We start from the raw sequence: 24,950 nt of genomic DNA on the forward strand, positions 1-24,950 counted from the left end.
GATTCTCATAAACTTCAGTCTGTGTTATCGTCCAGTTTACCACACCAAAGCCGAAAACGCACATCGATACCACAGATGATAGTGACGTCTCACTGCAATCCACAGCAATAAGTCGGAGACGCTTCTTTGAACTATGCCTCACTCTCAGCACCGCAGTGCACTCACACAGAGGTCAGTATAGAGCCGAGCGTGACCTCAGCTACAACAGTCAACTTCGTCGATTAGGACTAAAGAATTATAGAAGTCTCAGACGGAAATGTATTTCTGTATATGTTGAGCACTGTACTTCAAGTGATGCTCTAACAATCAGTGTCACTTGTATATTAACAAGCACCCCAGTGACAAACGTCTGTATCAAGATAAGTAAATCTTTTTATCATCTGTTGTAGTTCTTACGAGCCACCTCCCACAATAGTCAAACAACCCACAATTATGCCAGGTCGATTGTAATTTCGTCTTGTGGTAAGACAGTCTATACATTATCGTCATTGTATTGAGGCAGTCTATATCTGCTTCTACGAACGACTTCTAATCAAATATACAAGATCGGAATTTCTGCCTGACCATGATGTAATGTAGCTGGAGTATTCTTTTGTCTTCAGGACTGAGCCGTATGTGGCTACCGTTCCCGCCATCATGTACTTTACACCCTGTTTTTAACGTACTTCCACCTCACTACGTTAACTTAAATTACTACTGTCACTGAGTTGCTGCTTTGCCTGATCATAAGCGGCGTTAGTAGCGAGTATCGATATATCCACTCTCGTAGTATCTTTGCTTGACTGCTTTTACTTCCCGGTCGTTGTCTGTCGTAGGTCAGTTCGTGTCAGGAGTTCGGGTCGCGAGTTCGGGCTGGCAGTCAATTGGAACGGGTCTGGAGTGCGGTCCGGACCTGCAAGTCGGGGAGTTGCAATGCGGCACTAGTGCAGTCGGGTTGGAGCAGCAATGAGGTCTGCGTCGACATGCCTCGCCCGACCATTGCGCCGCGATCACTTCAGCCGGGCCATGCTCTTGGTGGATCGGTGGTCGGTCGTCCCACCGGTCGACGCGTTTTGGCTCGCCGATCGTTCATGAGTTGACTGTGTGTCTGCGCATCGACTCCCAATTTGCCTTAGTGCGTGTTCAGTTACTGTTGGGTATCGTTCAGGTCTTCGTACAAGTGTTTGTCAGGTTGTGTGTGCAGTTGGCGTGATTTCCTTTGAAAAGTTATTTTAAATGTTGTCGGCATAGTGGCTCTGAGAGGTCGGTCGTCGCAACGTGTAACTGGTTCTCCGAGCGCTTCTGGGCCCCTTCAGTTCTTGTGGAACTTGGGTCGGTCCTTTCCTGGTGCAGGGATGTCGTTTAGGTCAGTGGGCGTGTTTCCTCTGCGTGGTTGGGTCCGAGTCAGTATTTCCGCCGTTGTGTGTCTGGAAGTGTGTGGGAGACGCACCAGCAGTGCAGTCGCGACAGAGCAGCAGTCGCGGACGGACCAGCAGGTAGTCGGTCGGTTGCTCCAGACCAGGGTAAATGTCTCCGCGCGGTGCAGTCGCTGGATGCGTTGCCGGTCCCTGCGCAGTGTCGGAGGGTGTGTGGAGCTGTCCGATCGTTGAGAGCTTCGTGGTTCACCGACCCAAGACGTCAAAGTTGAGTAATAGTTTAAATAGTTAGTAATGGCAGATGTGGGGAAGGCGGATAGTCGTCTTCGGTTCGTTGGTAGAATTTTGGGAAGATGTTGTTCATCCGAGAAGCAGACCGCTTATGAAACACTAATACGACCTATTCTTGAGTACTGCTCGAGCGTTTGGGATTCCTATCAGGTCGGATCGAGGGAGGACATAGAAGCAATACAGAGGCGGGCTGCTAGATTTGATACTGGTAGGTTTGATCATCACGCGGGTGTTACGGAAATGCTTCAGGAACTCGGGTGGGTGACTCTAGAGGAAAGGAGGCGTTCTTTTCGTCAATCGCTACTGAGGAAATTTAGAGAACCAGCATTTGAGGCTGACTGCAGTACAATTTTACTGCCGCCAAATTACATTTCGCGGAAAGACCACAAAGATAAGACAAGAGAGATTAGGGCCCGTACAGAGGCATATAGGCAGTCAGTTTTCCCTCGTTCTGTTTGCGAGTGGAAAAGGGAGAGAAGATGCTAGCTGTGGTACGAGGTACCCTCCGCCACACACCGTATGGTGCATTGTGGAGTATGCATGTAGATGTAGATGTAGATGTAGATGTAGATGTAGAACTACCCAAGCCACGGCCATTCATGTTCTGTGCTTCGTAAGTTTTGTGTGTTTAACTTCTCATGTACTGATTAATGGGAAACAAGTCGTTGTGTCGGTCGGTCCGTGGCTGTCCCCTGGTTGAGTACCGACGAATCAAGTGCAGTTGGACTCACCACCAGTCTCGCCTAAGTGAACGTGGGCAGACCAACCTCCCTGGAGGCTTCTGAGTGCCACCTGTGTTTAATTATCTGTTGTCAGCTATTTTAAATTTTAGGCTTATGCTTATTTTTTGTTTTCTTAAAATTTTGCAAAATTAATTTTTAAATTTACCTTCCAAGGTTAAACACTGTGGCCTTCTGCCTTTAAAGACTATGTTAATACATTTTAAAAATTTTGAAGTTTAATTGTGGCCCTCAGCCATTCGTATTGCACCTTGCGTATGTTGTTTTTTGAATTATTTTAGTGCTATCTTAATTGGATTTTTATTTTGTTAAGATTTCTTGTTGGAGGCCTTCAGCCATGAAAGAGTTGCATTCGGTAAACATTAGTCTATGTGCCGCCTTGGTTGTAAAGGTTATTAAATTACACTAAATGATAAGCAGAAGTAGAAACTGATCTCAACTCTTGGCCCTTTCCACAATCCTATTACCTATTATGCCCAGCCGGTTTAGCGGGCGTGCCAAGGAGTTTTCCAAGCTTAAAAAAATGGTTCAAATGGCTCTGAGCACTATGGACTTAACTTCTGAGGTCATCAGTCTCCTAGAACTTAGAAGTAACTAAACCTAACTAACCTAAGGACATCACACACATCCATGCCCGATTCAGGATTCGAACATGCTACCGTAGCGGTCGCGCGGTTCCAAACTGAAGCGCCTAGAACCGCTCGGCCACTTCGGCCGGCTTTCCAAGCTTACCTACCTCTCTTAGGATTTGTGGAAAGTGTATTCTCTATTACTAGCAAACGTCTGCTACAGAACTCAGTGTATCTCCTCTCTCGAGACCATATTCGCCCGTAAAAACTTATTTTGTTGCTTCCCCTAGTATCACGTTCCAGTCCCCTACGATTATTAGACTACCGTCTCAATTGTACCAGCAACATGTAAAAATGTGGACATTCGAGTTGCACAGTAGTGCCAAGACGAGCATGTATAAAGCGCGTTCGGACTTCTTGCCCTGAGTCGAAAACCGCGGCTGGCACGGAAAGGCGGCGCGAGATGGACGTGACGAGATAGCGCCGCGGCCCCGATCGCCGAGTAGCAGCCCTGGGGCTAGGGACCCCGCTTGTGATGCAGGGGCCACCGCCTATCTGCCGCCGGGGCGCGGCCTAAGGACCCCCAGGGGAGCGGCGCGCCAGATAACGCACTGCGACCGCGCACCGAGGCCTGGCTGTCTCGCTGCCGGCCTGCGATCCGGCCTGATGGACCCAGATTTGTCTCCCATCTACATCAGCGTCTGCACGCCACAAGTCAAGAGGACGCCACGTATCTCTCTGAAAGCGACGTACGCCGCCGCCTCTGCAGATGCAGTTTATCACCGCATCCCACATTTGTGGGTAAACGAAACCGGGCAGTAGCCCGTCGTCTTCACTCTGCCTTCTGGAGAGCAAAGTTTTTGTTTTATTTACTACCCACACATGTTCCGACACACATGATCAAATGAATTTTCTCATATTGAGAAATAAGAAAGAGCGATCTGTTTTACTTGGTAAAAAACCTTACTAAAAACCAAGATCTACATCTACATCCACATCTACATTTATACTCCGCAAGCGGCGGAGGGTGTGAGGCGGAGGGCACTTTACGTGCCACCGTCGTTACCTCCCTTTCCAGTCGCGTATGGTTCGCGGGGAGAACGACTGCCGGAAAGCCTCCGTGCGTGCTCCAATCTCTCTAACTTTACATTTGTGATCTCCTCAGGAGGTATAAGTAGGGGGAAGCAATATATTCCATACCTCATCCAGAAACGCACCCTCTCGAAACCTGGACAGCAAGCTACACCTCGATGCAGAGCGACTCTCTTGCAGAGTCTGCCACTTGAGTTTGCTAAACATCTCCGTAACGCAACCACGGTTACCAAATAACCCTGTGACGAAACGCTCCGCTCTTCTTTGGATCTTCTCTATCTCCTCCGTCAACCCGATCTGGTACGGATCCCACACTGATGAGAAATAATCAAGTATAGGTCGAACGATTGTTTTTTTAAGCCACCTTCTTTGTTGATGGATTACATTTTCTAAGGAGTCTCCCAATGAATCTCAACCTGGTACCCGCCTTACCAACAATTAATTTTATATGATCATTCCACTTCAAATCGTTCCGCACGCATACTCCCAGATATTTTACAGAAGTAACTGCTACCAGTGTTTGTACCGCTATCATATAATCATACAATAAATGATCCTTCTTTCGATGTATTCGCAATACATTACATTTGTCTAAGTTAAGGGTCAGTTGCCACTCCCTGCACCAAGTGCCTATCCGCTGCAGATCTTCCTGCATTTCGCTACAATTTTCTAATGCTGCAACTTCTCTGTATGCTACAGCATCATCCGCGAAAAGCCGCATGGAACTTCCGACACTATCTACCAGGTCATTTATATATATTGTGAAAAGCAATGGTCCCATAACACTCCCCTGTGGGACGCCAGAGGTTACTTTAACGTCTGTAGACGTCTCTCCATTGAGAACAATATGCTGTGTTCTATTTTCTAAAAACTCCTCAATCCAGCCACACAGCTGGTCTAATATTCCGTAGGCACTTACTTTGTTTATGAGGCGACAGTGTGGAACTGTAAAGAACGCCTTCCGGAAGCCAAGGAAAATGGAATCTTCCTGGGATCCTGTATCTAATATTTTCTGGGTCTCATGAACAAATAAAGCGAGCTGGGTCTCACACGATCGCTGTTTCCGGAATCCATGTTGATTCCTACATAGTAGATTCTGGGTTTCCAAAAACGACATGATACGCGAGCAAAAAACATGTTATAAAATTCTACAACAGATCGACGTCAGAGATATCGGTCTATAGTTTCGCGCATCTGCTCGACGACCCTTCATGAAAACTGGAACTACCTGTGCTTTTCCAATCATTTGGAACCTTCCGTTCCTCTAGAGACTTGCGGTACACTGCTGTTAGAAGGGAGGCAAGTTCTTTCGCGTACTGTGTGTAGAATCGAATTGGTATCCCGTCAGATCCAGTGGACTTTCCTCTGTTGAGTGATTTCAGTTGCTTTTCTCTTCCTTGGACACTTATTTCGATGTCAGATATTTTTTCGTTCGTGCGAGGATTTAGAGAAGGAACTGCAGTGCGGTCTTCCTCTGTGAAACAGCTTTGGAAAAAAGCTGTTTAGAATTTCAGCTTTACACGTGTCATCCCAGAGCGTCTGGATATGCTGTTTCGATCCACTTACGGATTTAACGTAAGACCAGAACTTCCTAGGATTTTCTGTCAAGTCGGTACATAGAATTTTACTTTCGAATTCACTGAACGCTTCACGCATAGCCCTCCTTACGCTAACTTTGACATCGTTTAGCTTCTGTTTGTCTGGGAGGTTTTGGCTGCGTTTAAACTTTGAGTGAAGCTCTCTTGGCTTTCGCAGTAGTTTCCTAACTTTGTTGTTGTACCACGGTGGGTTTTTCCCGTCCCTCACAGTTTTACTCGGCACGTACCTGTCTAAAACGCATTTTACGATTGCCTTGAACTTTTTCCATAAACACTCAACTTTATCAGTGTTGGAACAGAAATTTATCTGTTAGGTAGTCTGAAATCTGTCTCCTATTACTCTTGTTAAACACATAAACCTTCCTACCTCTTTTTATATTCCTATTTACTCCCATATTCAGGGATGCTGCAGCGGCCTTATTATCACTGATTCCCTGTTCTGCGCTTACAGAGTCTAAAAGTTCGGATCTGTTTGTTGTCAGTAGATCCAAGATGTTATGTCCACGAGTCGGTTCTCTGTTTAATTGCTCGAGGTAATTTTCGGATAGTGCACGCAGTATAATGTCACTCGATGCTCTGTCCCTACCACCAGTCCTAAACATCTGGGTGTCCCAGTCTATATCTGGTAAATTGAAATCCCCACCTAAGACTATAACATGCTGAGGAAATTTTTGTGAGAAGTATTCCAGATTTTCTCTCAGCTGTTCTGCCACTAATGCTGCTGAGCATAAATATTTCTTTGTTTTAAACAACTGATGTCGAAAGACTTCGCCATCATCGTCAGATCCGTTTGCTGTCATCCTCAGATCTTCAAAAGTTTTGCTACAAACCGTGTTCATTGTGACTTGGAACCTCACGCCAAGTGACCGTGTTAGTGGATAAGATTTAACACATTATACAAGGGTTTGTCACAAACAAAACATTTACAGTCGAAGAGGACGTGGCCACTTCCATAAATTGTAAATGTTTTATTTTTGATAAACCGTTGTATAATGTACACTGAAGAGCCAAAGAAACTGGTATACCTACCTAATATCGTGTAGGGCCCCCGCGAGCACGCAGAAGTGCCGCAACACGACTTGGCATGGACTATACTAATGTCTGAAGTACTGCTAGAGGGAACTGACACCATGAACCCTGCAGGGCTGTCCACTAATCCGTAAGATTACGACGGGGTGGAGATCTTTTCTTTCACGTTTCACGTCTCGCGTCCGTCGGCCGTCGTAATTTAATTTATTATTTACTACATAAATTGATTGGTAATGGTGATTGTTACCGACTTTCGTGGTGGGCCTTAATCAAAATGATATTTCATTCAGTTTTGATTTACAATTGAATGCTTTTGTGAAGTTCTCTTTTTTAACAATATTAATCTTTAGTGGAAATTATTTGTTACGTTGATGAACGTTAGACTCGCTGACTCTTAAAGCATGAGCATATAAGTTGAACAATGGAATAAACTTCTCTTATTAATTTCCTCGGCTTGTCAGTTCACTTTAAAGCAAAAAATCTTTAGACATTAATTACAATTGCGGCCCACACACGCGCGAGAGTATTTTTTCTTACCTCCGTTAACCATTGCATTGTAGTCGGAGTCCTGGCCCTGGCTCTCGGCTGTTGTACTGAAAATAAGAGTCTTAAAGCTACGTATTTTCTGCAACGTCGGGCGGCTGTGGAGAAAAATGGATAATATGTTAATAGCGGGCGAGTTTTCGCTTCCGCTAAGTTTTATAAGTAAATATCGTCACGTAATGGCGTCGTTGATTGCATCGGTCGCTGCGATTGTTGCATTGTAAATTACTCGAATGCAGGTTAATTCAAGGAAAGCGGACATCAAACCGGGATCACCTCTTAAAAGTTAAAAGTGAACAATAATATTAAATCAATATATTAACTGCTTAATTAGTAAAAATATACTTACATTTGACAGCACTCGCAAGATGTCCGTCTACACGCAACCAAGACAAGAGAAGAAGTGGAGACGAATAAAAAATCTACAAAAGAGCGTGTCTTGTCGTCTCTTTAGATCATTTTGTTATATTTCTTTTCCCTCGAAACTTACACAGAGAAATTATTATAATACGGATACATGAGGGGCTGGTGTCCACTTATTATTCAATTTTTAAATGTCTCATCTTCACAAATAGGATTTTTTTAGTCTTTTCTTATTATTTCACTGTGGACGCTATGCAAGACATCCCAGATAAGCTAAATAATGTTCATGGCTGGGGAGTTTGGTGCCCAGCGGAAGTTTTTAAACTCATAAGAGTGTTCCTGGAGCCAACCTGTAGCAATTCTGGACGTGTAGGGTGTAGCATCGTCCCGCTGGAATTGCCCAAGTCCGTCGAAATGCGCAATGGACATGAATGGATGCAGGTGATCAGACAGGTTGTTTACATACGTGTCACCTATCACAGACGTATCTAAACATATCAGGGGTCCCACACCACTCAAACTGCACACGCCCCACACCATTACAGAGCCTCCACCAGCTTGAAGAGTACCCTACTGACATGCAGGTTCCGTGGGTTCAAGAGGTTGTCTCCATATCCGTACAAGTCCATCCGTTCGATACAATTTCAAACGGAACTCGCCCGAGCAGGCAAAACGTTTACAGTCAGCAACAGTCCAATGTTGGTTTTGACGAGCCCAGGCGAAGCGTAAAGCTTTATGTGGTGCAGTCATCAAGGGTACATCAGTAGGCCTTCGGCTTCGAAAGCCCATATCGATGATGTTTCGTTGAATGATTCGCATGTTGACTCTTGTTGATGGCCCATTATTGAAATCTGGCCAGCCGGAGTGCCCGAGCGGTTCTTGGCGCTACTGTCTGGAACCGAGTGACCGCTACGGTGGCAGGTTCGAATCCTGCCTCGGGCATGGATGTGTGTGATGTCCTTAGGTTAGTTGGGTTTAGGTAGTTCTAAGTTCTAGGGGACTGATGACCTCAAAAGTTAAGTTCCGTAGTGCTCAGAGCCATTTGAACCATTTTTTTTTTTTATTGAAACCTGCAGGAATTTGCGGAAGGGCTGCACTTCATTCACGTTGAACGATTTTCTTCCATCGTCGTTGGTCCCGCTCTTGCAGGATCTTTTTCGAGGCTCAGCGATGTCGGAGATTTGATTCCTGCTTGTCACGGTACACTCGTGAAATGGTCGTACGGGAAAATCCTTACTTCATCGCTACCTCGGAGATGCCACATCGCACCGTTCGTTGGGCGCTGATGACCGCGCTGTTTAGCGCCCGAAAACCTCAAAACACACACACACACTCGCATCGTTCGTGCGCCGACTATAACATCACGTTCAGACTCACTTAAATCTTGATACCTAACACTGTAGCAGCAGTAACCGACTTGTTGTCTTATATAGGCGTTGCCAACCGCAGCGCCGTATTCTGTCTGTTTACATGTCTCTGTCTTTGAATATGCATACCTATATCAATTTCTTTGGAGCTTCAGTGCGTTACATTTTATCCATTAACATGGCAATTTGGCGTGAGGTTCCAACTTATAATGAAGACGTTTTGTAACATTTATTTTGAAGACCTTAAGATGACATTGAAGTCTGTCGATACCGGTTGTTGAAAATAAAGAAATATTTATGCAATCTTGACTTTAGAAAGTTTTTTACTACACATTGTAAGGTGGCCATGCCATTTTGGGTTTTGTATGCTATCTATGTGTATGTTAGAGAGGGAGCAAGTTACGTTACCTTTAAACAATCTTTGGTCTTGTTGTGGATCGGTCTTTGCCTCTGCGCGGTCTGATACATTAGTAGTTAATGTTTGGTAGATGAGGGACGTATTCAGTAGTTCTGTGTTGACTGTTAATGGTATCTGTTAGATAAAGAAAGGTTTATTGTAAAGGACAGCAAGGATGAATATGATGTATACACTGAAATCACTGCGTACCTAATTTGTAGAAATGATTATTGAGAGCTAGTTAACTCTGTTCACTTGCTGGGAGCTGAGAAAGGACCACCCCACTTCTCTTAATTGATTAAGCTGCATGATTTTTACAGAAGTTGTTTTTCAACATTTTACTGTCTTTATTTCATTGTTCACTTTGTTAAGCATATTACCGTTCAGACCTACGTTTTGTGTGAAGTTCACGCGAAATTTTACCCTGTCTTTTTGAAGCTCGGGGAGCATAAATAAAACGTTTGAAGTTTGCCGATGACGGCGTAGTTGTCTAAGAGACAGTAAAGCACTTCAAAAAAATATGAAGGAAGTAGAAAGGTTAAAAAACAATACGGACAAAGATTGAAGTTGCGTGTTACAACAGCAGTTTCAGTTCGGTTACAGTTGGTATCCATAAACCATGATACTAGTCTCAGATAACTTTTCAGAAAGACATTCTGTAATCAGTTTCGATATTTTGTGCAGTCTCTTTAAGCCCGTTTGGGACATGCTAGTCGTAGCGTATGGACTCCTGGCGAGTTGTGGTCGATTCCAGCGTATGCTAACGGCAGACGATTTGGTCCATATTCGGACTTACACTTCAAAATATTCTTACTTGTTCACTGGAGTTGAATTTGATGTGCGGGGTATAGCTGTGGGTTTGCCATATACTTAATACAAGTCAGTGATTCAAATGCAAATCTGGTACTAGTACAGGCTATGAACACAAATGATTTCATGGTAATCTACAGAGCGGTGTGTTTATGCTTAATAATTAAATAACTGAAATCCAGAGAGCAGACTGGAGAATTCTGTCGTCTCCTACTCCTTCCACATGTGGTTGAACACGATGAGATTTTGAAAAACTTTTAGTGTAGAGTCGTTTTCATATGCTCAGAGTGTTCTGAGAACGTAGGTACAACCAGCAAAAGGCTACGTCTGTCTGAAACTGACATGAGATGCAACTGAACATTTTTGGGTGTGAGGTGAGACTTCTCCAACTTCTTCAATCATTCATGTACCTTTGTGGATGAACGATATACTTTTGTGGAGTTATTATCTAACATTCAGTACGTACTGACAGAGATATTTAGATACCACCGTAACATTTTAGTTTCGCTCAACCTTTTTTTAAGTTTTTAGATTCTCTGAGCTATTGAGGAAGAAATTATGGGGTTTTTGTATTATGTGATACTTCTGTGGTGTGTCAGAGAGGCTTTCTGAAGGTTTAGCTGTGGAGTATTTTGTCTTTGGATAGTTGTAAGTCTTGTAATTTTAATTTTTTCTTGCACTGCAAGACCAGTTGTGTTTCTGTGAAGCATTTAGCACGTTTGTTGGTGTTTTTCCTATCCGTTAAAATATAGAGGGTATTAAGAGTGTTGCAAAGGGTGTTGCTTTAAACTGTATATATATGCTTGTCCAACAGGGATTTCGGCAGTTATTGAAGGCAGTAATTGGGAGGGTTCAGAAGGTCATCAAAAAGATATAGGCTGATAATAATAAATTAATGGACTCTTATGCTGAGCAGATGAAGGCCAGTACTGATAGATTATTATTGAAGAGAGGTTCTCACTCTGACCAACTGAAGGCTACAATGCAGGAAAAATTTGGAGACTCATACTGAAGAAAAGGTATAAAAAGGAATATAAAGAGTCAGAAGTTGGAGATAAACTTTAATTACTCAGTGATGAATCAGAATCAGAAGGCACTACTGTAGCGATAGAGGATCAGGGCAATGATGATGGATAAATAACTAATGATATAAAAGCCTCTTGAAAGCTTAAATCAGTTCTCAAGAAAGGAGGTAGGACATGACGTACCATTTCTGAATTGGATGACTGATACTGATCAGCACAGCACATAGTTTTCACACGTTATTTCGCTAGAGTCAGGTGAACACGCATTAGACGGGCAGCTCTGGGTGTATCCACACCCAGCAAATGTTGTGTGGGTAGGCGCTGTGACAGCCAAGCCAGAGGTTCTGACAAATTTCAGATTCTGTAGAGGTGCTGTCAGTTCCGTCGTCTGTCCACAAGGACTAGATTTATATCGTTCGTGTTTGCACGCCTGCAACACAAACTATCATAAGCACAGAGAAGCACGACACGTCACGTGAAAGAGGGGGTAAAAATGATTCTGCCGACATTCTGTGGCCGTCCGCTGTGGCCGATCGGTTCTAGGCGCTTCAGTCCGGAACCGCGCTGCAGTTACGGTCGCAGGTTCGAATCCTGCCTCGGGCATGGATGTGTGTGATGTCCTTAGGTTACTTATGTTTAAGTAGTTCTAAGTCTAGGGGACTGATGACCTCAGATGTTTAGTCCCATAGTGCTTAGAGCCATTTGAACCGTTTTTGACATTCTGATATCTTGTGTAACTAATGTATAACGGAACTAAGAGTACCGAGAATATTTATCAAACTGAAATACAGTAAATAATTAACAACTTTTTCAATTTAAGTGCTTCAAAAGAGAACGACGCATAAAATTGTAATGCTCTTCGCTGAAAGTCAACTGAGCTATACATACGTATTACACAGTAATTATTTTACCTGCGCAAACTTTTTAATTGAACATTTAATTAAAATCATCATAACATGAATTCAAAATACCTACACTATTAGCAAGGCAGTCTCTGTTGGCGGACGTGATTACACACCACATGCCACAAAAAATGGCTCTGAGCACTATGGGACTCAACATCTGTGGTCATCAGTCCCCTAGAACTTAGAACTACTTAAACCTAACTAACCTAAGGACATCACACACATCCATGCCCGAGGCAGGATTCAAACCTGCGACCGTAGCAGTCACGCGGTTCCAGATTGACGCGCCTAGAACCGCACGGGCACACCGGCCGGACCACATGCCACATTCAGTTTGAAAGAGATATATTTTTAAATGTCTTTTTTGAGTAATTAATTATTAATACTCTTAGTTTTGCCCATACTTCATAAACTAAAACAGCTGTATCAGTTCTGTTTATAGAACTGGAAAGAGCAGGAAAGTTCCTGTAGATAAGTGGTACCACATCCACTTTTGCTGTTATAATTGATGGCACAGAGAAGAATCACAGACATAAACTATTTTTAGTTCTGCTGATAAGATTTTCCATTGTTTAATAGTAATTTTTGGGCAAACTGCTACATGTAGAGTAAGTTGTAATGTATCAGTTTTGTTTGGATTTTTAGTGCACAGTTGACGACGCATTCATATTTTTAGTAACATTTTCGTGGAAAAAGTTGTACATGAGGCTGCCGTTGAACTGAAGTGAGCAAGTGACATGGATAGTTTTCCCCTAGAGGGAGGAGGTATAAAAGTCCGACGGCCATCTTGCTCCATCACACTATTTGGTTTGTATTGGAAAATGCTAGACTTGCGCTTATCTGAGCAGTGATGCAACTATTCGCTTTTCGATGAAAGAAGTATTCGCATTGTCGGTCGCGACACTCTGAAATACTTCACGTGAGTTCAGCAGTGACTTAGTGACTTTTTACAATGGTCAGGATTCGATTTTATTTCTGATGGTCGTGCAACAGAACATGTGCTTTTGTGTGTGAAGCAGATTTGAGCTTTGTATTTCACACATCAAAAAAAAAAAAATTGCATTACCTCGGTTCCCAGAGTTCCGGAACCTGTACAGAAATTTCGAATAGAGATCAACATACACATCATTTCCGACCTTTTTAATGCTCATGAAAACTACACATTGCATTTTGTACCACCATACAGCGAGACATTCAGGGGTGGTGGTCTAGATTGTTGTACACACCGGTAACTCTAACATCCAGTAGCACGTCCTTTTGCATGCCTGTATTCGTCGTGGCATACTATCCACAGGTTCATCAAGGCACTGTTGGTCCAGATTGTCCCACGCTTCAACGGCGATACAGCGATACGGCGTAGATCCCTCAGAGTGGTTGGTGGGTCACGTCGTCCACAAACACCCCTTTTCAGTCTATCCCAGGCATGTTCAGTAGGGTTCACGTCTGGAGAACATGCTGGCTACTCTGATCGAACGATGTCGTTATCCTGAAGGAAGCCATTCACAAGATGTGTACGATCGGGGTGAGAATTGTCGCCCATGAAGACAAATGCCTCGCCAATATGCTGCCGATATGGTTGACCTATCGGTCGGAGGATGGCATTCACGTATTGCATAGTCGTTATGGTGCCTTCTATGACCACCAGCGACGTACGTCGGCCCCACACAATGCCACACCAAAACACCAAGGAACCTCCACCTTGCCGCACTCGCTGGACAGTGTGTCTAAGACGTTTAGCCTGACCAGGTTGCCTCCAGACACGTCTCCGACCATTGTCTGGTTGAAGGCACATGCGACACTCATCGGTGAAGAGAACGTAATGCCGTCCTGAGCGGTCCGTTCGGCATGTTGTTGGGCCCATCTGTACCGCGCTGCGTGGTGTCGTGGTTGCAAAAATGGACCTCGTCATGGATGTCCGGAGTGAAGTTGCGCGTAATGCAGCCTATTGCGTACAGTTTGAGTCATAACACGACGTCCTGTGGCTGCACGAAAAGCATTATTCAAAATGGTGGCGTTGCTGTCAGGGTTCCTCCGAGCCATAATCCGTAGGTTGCAGTCATCCACTGCAGTAGCAGCCCTTGGGCGGCCTGTGCGAGGCATTTCATCGACAGTTCCTGTCTCTCTGTATCTCCTCCATGTCAGAACAACATCGCTTTGATTCACTGCAAGACGCCTGGACACTTCCCTTGCTGAGAACCCTTCGTGGCACAAAGTAACAATGCGGATGCTATCCAACCACGGTATTGACCGTCTGGGCATGGTTGAACTACAGACAACACGAGCCGTATACCTCCCTCCTGGTGGAATGACTGGAACTGATAGGCTGTCGGGCCCCCTCCGTCAAACAGGCGCTGCTAATGCATGGTTGTTTACACCTTTGGTCGTTTTTAGTAACATCTCTGAACAGTCAAACGAACTGTGTCTGTGATTCAGTATCCACAGTCAACGTTTACCTTGAGGAGTTCTGGGAATCGGGGTGATGCAAAACTTCTTTTGACGTGTTAAGTTGCAATGACTCTAATTTTTAAATCTGTTTGGCAATAATGACTTAGTTTATTTCTCGTTTGTGATCAGCAATTAGGATTAATGCATCAGGTGTCATTGTACTTGTGGTGTCACCGCCAGACACCACACTTGCTAGGTGATAGCCTTTAAATCGGCCGCGGTCCGTTAGTATACGTCGGACCCGCGTGTCGCCACTATCAGTGATTTCAGACCGTGCGCCGCCACACGGCAGGTCTAGAGAGACTTCCTAGCACTCGCCCCAGTTGTACAGCCGACTTTGCTAGCGATTGTTCACTGACAAATTACGTTCTCATTTGCCGAGACGATAGTTAGCATAGCCTTCAGCTACGTCATTTGCTACGACCTAGCAAGGTGCCATTATCAGTTGCTATTTATCTTGTGATGCATGTACCGTCAGACCGATGTTCACCAATTATGGATTAAAGTTAAGTATTCCAGAAGCTACGTACTATTTTTGCTACTATAAGACCTTGACCTGTTCCAGACCTCACGCCAGCCTGCGTGAGCTAAACGCGTGCCTTTCGGCTATCTCATAGTGGCTTGGCTGTCTTGCCAAGTCAAAACAGTTTGGCGTCGAGGATTGGCGACGAGAATTCTGCGTTCGTACCTATATTGATTTATTTGTCATGGCTTCGCCACAATCTCCAGATGTACTGTCCGAATTTTATCGCTTACAGAATCAGCAGACAGGCCTTATTGGATGCCCTTGGACAGCTTGTCCAGGGTCCACGTGCACTGCAAAACGATGCGGCAGCCGCCGCTCCACCGCTCACGCAGCCACACCACGCAGTTGCACCACCTTTTCGTCCTTTTGATGCGGCACTGGAAAGCTGGACGGAGTGGTCACGCCAATTTGGATTTCATCACGCCGCCTACAGAATTCAAGGTAACGAGCGGCAGCCTTTCTTATTATCGTGCGTCGGCGTGTCCACGTACCGTGTGATAGTCAAAGAATCAGTCAATGTAGTTGCCAAACGGTATATATTCTTTCGTACAAAATGTACGGCAGGTCAGACTAATAGGGAGTGGGTTGCAACCTTGCAAGGCCTTACTAGGGATTGTGCTTTTGAGTGTGAATGTGGACTCCCTTATTCAGATACTATGGTATGTGATGCAATTGCACAGAAAGTTTCCGATGTTCGTATACGGGAACAGATTTTGAAACTAGTCAATCCATCCCTTAAACAAGTGATGGACATATTGGATCGGCAGGACACACTTGACTTTGCTCAGGAATCATTTGAAACTTCGCCACCCATGTATCAGGTTAACCAGCCCGCCGGGCGAGCTGCATGGAACAGTAAACAGCCCTCGCGCCTGGCCGCGCCAAAGCCGCCTAACTCTCAGCCACGTGTCCTGCGCCAGCAAGCAAATGCAGTGAAATCATGCCCGTGGTGTGCTACTAGACATTCGCGTGAGAATTGCCCATCACGCCAAGCTGTTTGCATTTTCTGTAATAAAAAAGGACATGTTCAAAGTGTTTGCCAGAAAAAGCTCAGAACGCACACTCACAACCATTCCAGGCCCTTTGCTTCGCGCCGGAATCGGACTCGAACGCAGAATACTCAGACTCGTGAACCTTCGCCCATGGAAATTCATGTAGTTCATTCTACTCCGCCCAGTGCCACTCTCTCTAAAAGTGACTGTGTTCGTCCCACAAATAGTGTGTGTCGACATCGCCGGAAATCACGTCAAGTCGCAAGTGATTATGTCCCAGTGTCAGTTCACGTTGCATGAGACAGTCGCTCTTGTCGTCAGCAGGACAATAAACTTTTTGTAGACTTGGACATTAACGGCAACGTGATAGCATTCCAGCTCAATACCGGAGCTGCAGTTTCACTGATCCATCACGACATGTACAAACAGCTGGGCACACCTCCGTTGCGTGTCACAAATGTTAAGCTAGCTACATATTCAGGTCACGGGCTCCCTGTGTTAGGACAGTGCAGCCTTCTTGCATCATACAAGGGACAAACAAAACATGTGTCATTGTACGTCATTTGTTCTTCTTCTGCAGTGAACGTGTTTCGTTTCGATTTGTTTCAGTTGTTTAGTTTCTCTATAGTAAGTCAGGTCCTATCAGTACACCAGACTGTGCCTTCAGACAGTGTTTCTCGTCTATGTGACGAATTTGCAGACATTTTTGAACCGGGCGTTGGTTGCGCTAAGAACTATAAAGCACATTTGGAACTGAAAGTAAACGCGCAACCGAAATTTTTCAGAGTGTGCAATGTTCCCCACGCATTGTGTGATGAGGTCGCAAGAACATTACACGATTTGGAATCACAAGGTGTAATTGAACCTGTGCAGGCTTCTCTCTGGGCATCACCCTTAGTCATTTTGCAACAGCCTTCCGGAAAATTGAGACTTTTCGTGGACTTCAAGGCAACAGTGAATCCCCAACTAGTGACTGCAACTTTTCCTTTACACCGCCCGGAAGATCTTTATGACAAACTGTGCCCGGGTAAATATTTTCCGAAGTTGGACCTAGCAGATGCGTACTTGCAAATACCGGTGGACGAAGAATCCCAGCGCGTTTTTGTGGTTAACACGCATCTTGGTTTGTACCGATTCAAACAACTGCCATTCGGGTGTGCATCCGCCCCTGCATTGTTTCATCAATATTTACAAACTGTTTGTGCGTCGGTCCCTACTGCAGCAAACTATCTGGACGATATTGTGATCTCCGGAAAGACAGAAGAAGAACATTTAGCCAATCTCAGAACATTATTTCAGGTCTTGCGACATAATGGTCTTCGCTTGCGGAAGGACAAATGTGTGTTTTTTGCTCGGGACTTACCCTACCTGGGCCATGTACTCAATGAACAAGGCATACATCCCAGTCCAGAGCACCTCCGTGCCATACAACACTTGCCTTCGCCGCAGAATTTGAAGCAGCTACAGAGTGTGCTGGGAATAGTAAATTATTATCATCGCTATGTGCGCCACGCCTCTTCCATTTCAGCTCCGCTTTATCGTTTACGCCGTAAAGGTGTTCCGTTCGTCTGGACGACGGAATGCGAACGCGCCTTTCGCCAGTTGAAATCGGCGTTGCTTTCTAATACTTGCCTTACGCCATTCGATCCCCGGAAGCCCCTTTTGTTGATGGTGGATGCATCGCATTTCGGGATCGGTGCTGTGCTTGCGCAAAAAGATGGGTCGCATGATCGCCCTATTGCCTTTGCGTCCACATTGCTCTCGTCTGCGCAAAGAAATTATTCACAGATCGAGAAAGAAGCTTTGGCTCTCGTATTTGGTGTTACTAAGTTTCATGATTTCTTGTATGGTCGTCGCTTTACCATCATCACAGACCACAAACCTTTGACATCCCTTTTTCATCCGAACAAGCCTGTACCGCCACGTACAGCGCAGAAATTCATTCGGTGGTCTATTTTCCTCTCGCAGTACCGCTACGATATCTTGTATCGGTCCACTGCTAAGCACGGAAACGCCGATGCGTTGTCCCTTTTGCCTGTTGCAGAGGATACAGCATTCGATTCTTCCGAACTTGCTTGCATGTTCATTGACGCGGAAACCGATGACGTGGTCGAGTCGTTTCCGATTGATTTTCGTCGTGTAGCTACAGCCACAGCTGCTGACCCTGGGTCCGCAGCTCATGCTCTTGCGGTAGCGTTCTCGCTTCCCACGCCCGGGTTCCCGGGTTCCCGGGTTCGATTCCCGGCGGAGTCAGGGGTTTTCTCTGCCTCGTGATGACTGGGTGTTGTGTGATGTCCTTAGGTTAGTTAGGTTTAAGTAGTTCTAAGTTCTAGGAGACTGATGACCATAGCTGTTAAGTCCCATAGTGCTCAGAGCCATTTGAACCATTTTTTTTTTTTTTTTTTTTTTTTGCTGACCCTGTCCTCGCTACCGTTTTGCGTTTTGTTGCTACGCAATGGCCCTTGTCAAAGTCACGGATCGAGGATCCGTTGGTTCGCCGATTTTTTGCTCACAAGGAGAGACTTTTTGTGCGACGTGGTGTTTTGCTGTGGCGCTCTGATAATGATCAGTCCAGGGTCGTGGTCCCACGTTCGTTACAGTCCTCTGTCTTACGGCTTCTCCCCCAAGGACATTGGGGTATAGTGCGAACGAAACAACTTGCTCGTCAGTACTGTACTTGGTTCGGAATCGATGCTGCGATTACGAATATGTGCTCTTCTTGCATGGCGTGTGCTGAACAACAATCCGCACCACCGCGGAAATTCTTTGCATGGCCGAAAGCCACTACCCCTTGGCAACGCTTACACATCGATTTTGCTGGTCCATTCTGGAATGCTCGATGGTTGGTTGTGGTAGATTCATTCAGTAATTTTCCTTTTGTTGTCCAGATGTCTTCCACGATGTCTTCTGCCACCATCCAAGCGTTATCCGCTATCTTTAGCATTGAACGTCTTCCACAGACTTTTGTTTCCGACAATGGCCCACAATTCATGTCCGCAGAATTTCAGTCATTCGGCAAGGCCAATGGTATTCAACATCTGACGTCCGCGCCGTTTTCGCTGCCGTCAAACGGTGCCGCTGAACGTTTGGACAGGACTTTCAAGTCACAGATGTTGAAGTTGAAAGAGTCTCATTCTCGGGAGGACGCGTTATTGCTCTTTTTGTCCACGTATCGCTCTCAGCCCCGAGATGGTCGCTCGCCGGCTGAGTTGTTGCACGGTCGCCCTCCTCGCACCTTGATGTCTTTGCTACGTCCGCCGCATCAGGTTCTTGTGCAGCGGCAGACACCTGCTTTTGCCCCAGGGGACGTTGTGTACTATCGCAACTATCGAGGTTCACGGCGTTGGCTCGCAGGACGCATTCTTCGCGGCCTCGGCCGCGCTATGTATCTGGTTTTGGGGGCCTCTGGTGAGGTGCGTCGGCATGTCAATCAGCTGCGCCTCTGTCGTCGCACGGGTTCTGCCGCTCCCCGTCTGCTTTCAGCGACGGTGCCGTCCGGTCAGCGCCCTGGGGACCCATCTACTGGCTCGCCTCAGCCCCAGGTGTTACCGACGATGCCTTCCACTGTCCCTCATGGCGACGCGCCGCCGCTGCCGCCGCCGCCGCCGCCGCCGCCGCCTGTTCTCCCGCCGGCGACGACCGCAGTGGACGCGTCGCTGCAACCGCCAGGCCCCTCCTCTCTCTCTACGGGCGCATATCCGCATGTTGGCGTGCACCCTGGAGTAGGTTTTCAGGAGTTTCCTAGCTCCCCTTGGACCGAATGGCAGGGTGCGGGTGGCACAGCCTCGCCTGTTGTTAGGCTCCCCATCTCGTCGCATACGTCAACATGGGGTCCTCCGCACGGCGGGCGGAAGCCTTATAACACAACCGTACGCCGATTTGCGGGGGAAGGAATGTGGTGTCACCGCCAGACACCACACTTGCTAGGTGGTAGCCTTTAAATCGGCCGTGGTCCGTTAGTATACGTCTGACCCGCGTGTCGCCACTGTCAGTGACTGCAGACCGTGCGCCGCCACACTGCAGGTCTAGAGAGACTTCCTAGCACTCGCCCCAGTTGTACAGCCGACTTTGCTAGCGATGGTTCACTGACAAATTACGTTCTCATTTGCCGAGACGATAGTTAGCATAGCCTTCAGCTACGTCATTTGCTACGACCTAGCATGGCGCCATTTGCAATTGCTATTTATCTTGTGATGCATGTACCGTCAGACCGATGTTCACCAATTATGGATTAAAGTTATGTATTCCAGAAGCTACGTACTATTTTTGCTACTAAAAGACCTTGACCTGTTCCAGACCTCACGCCAGCCTACGTGAGCTTAAACGCGTGCCTTACGGCTATCTCATAGTGGCTTGGCTGTCTTGCCAAGTCACAACAGTACTTCTATTTATTTGATTAGTGCAGAGTTTCTCTTTGATTTTTCTTTGGCTGTGCACACCGTCTATTTTTTTATATATACAGTGTTTTTTCTAAGCAGTGTGTTAGGGGCTCAACCAAATTTTCGGGTCACTTAATCACGTAGCAACTTGTCACCAGCCTAATAATTACTGGGTGAAATTATGAACAATAGACTTAATTGGTTAACTATATCCCTCTGAAGCTGAGATATCTTATTGGGGACAAGTGTATTGTTTCATTTATTTATAAAATGAGCAACATTAAGAAACAATCATCCCCATACTAGACAACGAGCCACCACAGTTCATTCAGTTTGTCGTCACAATTGTTTACTCTCGTCCTGGATTTAGTTTGCTAGGCAAATAGACTCGAAGCTTAGACTGACAGGGTGCGAATTGCAAGTGAAGAATTAGAGCCAGGAGTTCATTCTCTTTCACCATGAACACGTGTCTGTCGTTGGCGAAGCAGCAGCGAGGTATTCATAGCAATGCAGTGCAGTTCATGTACGTTCCAGCCCGTTACAGCAATGGCCGTACCGTCATCACCACCATGACAGATGCACCAGAGCAGCCATTACTCTGTGGACAGTTGTCGCAAACACATCGACTCAACATAATGCAGTCCACGCACCGAGGGTCCACCTTCAACGCGCCATTCAATGCTATGCAGTCGTCACCTCTGCACCGGTACACAGCTTCATTCCACGTAAGGCATGGAGCTATCGACTCGACGTCAGCGACACGGTGGTCACAGACCAAAGGTAAGTGTTAACAGCGTTCACAGATTCACTAGCTTTGTCGTTACAGGTGTTTAGCCGAGGCTGATGGAACGAAGCAGACACGCAGTAGGCAGCGATACGGGAAGTCCAGGTCGATCTTTGGGTGAAGATAATAAATACCTGGGGGAGGATGATGCACCGTCACCTTTGCAATGTAGAATGTTGGAACTGGCAAAAATAAATGATCAGATTAACGGGATTAGCGGGACTGAATGAATTAAATATCAAAATGGGGAATTAATATTGCAGGGGATTAGTATGCAGGTTATGGATGTAGAAAAGAAATTCTATTATTGCTATGGTGGAGAAGGATTTGGGAGAGGGGATAGATGTAATAGCAGGGAAAGGAAATGGAGTCTGCTGTGAAAGCAATGTTACGAAGTGTTAACAGTGGTACAGAACTGTACTGCACGCTGCTGTGATTGAAGAGGCAGAAACGAGGGAAAAGAGAGTGCGTCGGTTAAGAGTCATTAAGTAACATAGTAATTAATCGGGAAGGGGCAGTGGCTGCGCTCTTTATGGTGAGCACTAAATTAAAGAACTTTAATGGACAAAACAAGTGCCACGTAGCATATTGTTTATCACCGTATAAAGACTGTTTTATGAGGACATACCCAACGAGGCAAAAATTGAATGTTTTAAGCAGCATTAGGCGGGGACAAACGGATGTGGTCGAATAAAGCGTGGCAGTGTTTTATGATTACGCCGCGACTGAGGCACTTCTTTTGAGTGAACACTCAGGTGTAAGGAGGCGGATGAAACAGAATAATACTTTACTGAACGCGACATATTACAATAGTAATCGGGGCGCTATGTGCGAGTTTTGCGAGTTGAACTGCAGAAATTTGTTCGTCTCGACAAACCGTTGCGCACTCTTGCTGATATTTCCACTCCACAGGGTGATTTTTTCCACCGTGTACAAACTCTAGGGATTGATGGACGAGAGGATACGGAATAAAAGAAGTCTAATGAATCTATGTCCGGAAATGCATCGTTTCTATGCTAGAGAACATTTATTCAGTCATACCTTACTACAGAGACTGCGGTCTAATACGCCTTGCGGCCACAATTAAAGTATGCATGTTTCCCTGCTAGAGGGTGATACCGTTCCTCATACGTCATGCCCTAGCGCCCACTCCTGCCATAGTAATTGGTAATGTTGTCTCTGATTTATTTCTATTGCTGACTCACTTTGTAGTGGGTAAGATACTACACTGTACACACTGGTTACGTATTCGAATTGAGAGCTTGCCGGCATGGTGTTTAACTTACTGGGAAAGGCAAATGGCAACAGGCGGCGGGCAGCAAGGTTGTATCAGGAGACCTATCCCGCCAACGGAAACCACAGCATTCAATGTCTGCAACAGTGTTTCGCCGTTCGTCTGAGACAGGGTCGTTTCAGGAAGCAGGAAATCATGAAGGACGTATCCGAAACGTTCGGACAGCAGGCTCTGAAGAAAATGTGATTGACCCTGTGGAAGGCGACCGCCGTGTCAGTACCAGGCAGTTGGCCCGCCAGTACAGTGGTAACCGGACGACCGTGTGGAATTCTCTTCTCCATGACCCTTACAGCGTGTGGAGGGCTTACTAGCGACAGACCTTTCCACATCGGGAGCAGTTTTCTCACTGCTTTCTTCATCAGGCAACACGATTCCGGCATTTGTGTCATCCATCCTATCCACCTTTACACGTAGTAGTATCTTCAACTTTCATAACAGTCATTTGTGGGATAGTGAGCAGAACCGCCATGGTACAGTGACAGCGAATCATCAGCGTGGACCGAGCTAGGTGGCGCAGTGGTTAGCACACTGGACTCGCATTTGGGGGTACGACGGACGGTTCAATCCCGCGTCCGGCCATCCTGATTTAGGTTTTCCGTTCAAAGAATGGTTCAAATGGCTCTGAGCACTATGGGACTCAACTGCTGAGGTCATTAGGCCCCTAGAACTTAGAACTAGTTAAACCCAACTAACCTTAGGACATCACAAATATCCATGCCCGAGGCAGGATTCGAACCTGCGACCGTAGCGGTCTTGCGGTTCCAGACTGCAGCGCCTTTAACCGCACGGCCACTTCGGCCGGCTAGGTTTTCCGTCATTTCTCTAAATCGCTCCAGGGAAATGCCGGGATGGTCCCTTTGAAAGGGCACGGCCGACTTCCTTCCCTAATACGATGAGACCGATGATATCGGTGTTTGGTCTCTTCCCTCAAACAACCCACCCATCAGCGTGGGTTCAGTCGGAATGTGTGGACCGGGATGTTTGGCGACCCTGTTTTGCGTCTAGTGTTTCTTCCACGGCGCCTAACAAGTGGGATCTATCGACGTTGCTTGCGGGTGACTTTGTCTCCCTTACTGGAAGAAATGTCAGTGATGAATCGAATGGTTATTTGGTGCTACATGATGGTGCTCCAGTCAACATCGCCGTTAACGTCCGGACGAAATGGTTCAAATGACTCTGAGCACTATGGGACTTAACATCTGAGGTCATCAGTCCCCTAGAACTTAGAACTACTTAAACCTAACTAACCTAAGGACATCACACATATCCAATCCCGAGGCAGGATTTGAACCGGCGACCGTAGCGGTCACGCGGTTCCATACTGTAGCGCCTAGAACAGCAAGGCCACTCCGGCCGGCTAACGTCCGGACGCATCACAGTTGTGTCTTCCCTGGCCGATAGATGGCACGAGAGAGTCCAGTTGCATAGTCTCCTCGTTCACCAGATTTCAACCCGTGCGATTTATAGTTATGGGTCATTCTCAAAAGTGTCGTGTATGCAGAGTCCAGAGGCACTGGAGCAGCTTATTCATGCTCCCTTTGTTCGGATGCTTCCTGGCCGATGTGAACGTGTGAGACAGAAGATGCTACGGCGCGTACACCCATGCGTTGAGGCACATGGAAACCATTTTCAATACGTACTGTAACCATGGCTGCGCGTTTTAGGGCGCAGGCTCTAACAATGCCTGATAGAATAAGTGGTCTCTAGCATGGCAACCATGCATTTCCGAACATAAGTTTATCAGACCTTCTTTGTTCCGTATCCTCTCATTGAACAATCCCTCAATCCCTAGAGTTTGTACATGTGGAAAAAATCATCTGTATACAAACACCTGCAGGACTGTTTGCAGTGAGATTTTGTCCATAGCCACACAGAAACAATAGACAGTTTTCTTGACTTCGTGGAACGAATGGACGATCGTGTGTGTTACCGAAACCGTGGAACAGGTAATTTTAGACGTAAATGGACCAATAAGGGAGAAGCGAATTGGCAAGAAATACAGAACACATACCGGAATGTTTTCCAGTGTAATGTAAATAATCTTCTGCGGAATTCTTAATACCGCGTATGTCAGCTGGTTAGGGAATGGCTAGATAATAATAGATAAAACGGCAACGGGTAGCACAATGGAAATCAGCAGAGGCAGCAGCCAGGAAACTACATTATTTCCCGCCTGTGATCCGCGAAGACGATATGCTGTGATGAAAACAGGACCGAAGATTGATTTATGAGAAGGTATAATGATAGTCACCCGCGTCTGTAGCCGAGGTCACTGTTCGCCGACAGTGGTTACAGAGCTGTCAACGTCGCCGAGCGCTGCGCACATCATGGCTCACTCATACAGAAAGTCAACCATCAAGATCAGCTTTTCACTGGATTCGCCTGACCCAAAGCCTTAGAAATCGAACGATTCGTACGGGAAGAGATCAAAATAGGTCCAGGGGAA

This window comes from Schistocerca americana, chromosome 6 (assembly GCF_021461395.2).
Source record: "Schistocerca americana isolate TAMUIC-IGC-003095 chromosome 6, iqSchAmer2.1, whole genome shotgun sequence".
Lineage (NCBI taxonomy): Eukaryota > Metazoa > Arthropoda > Insecta > Orthoptera > Acrididae > Schistocerca > Schistocerca americana.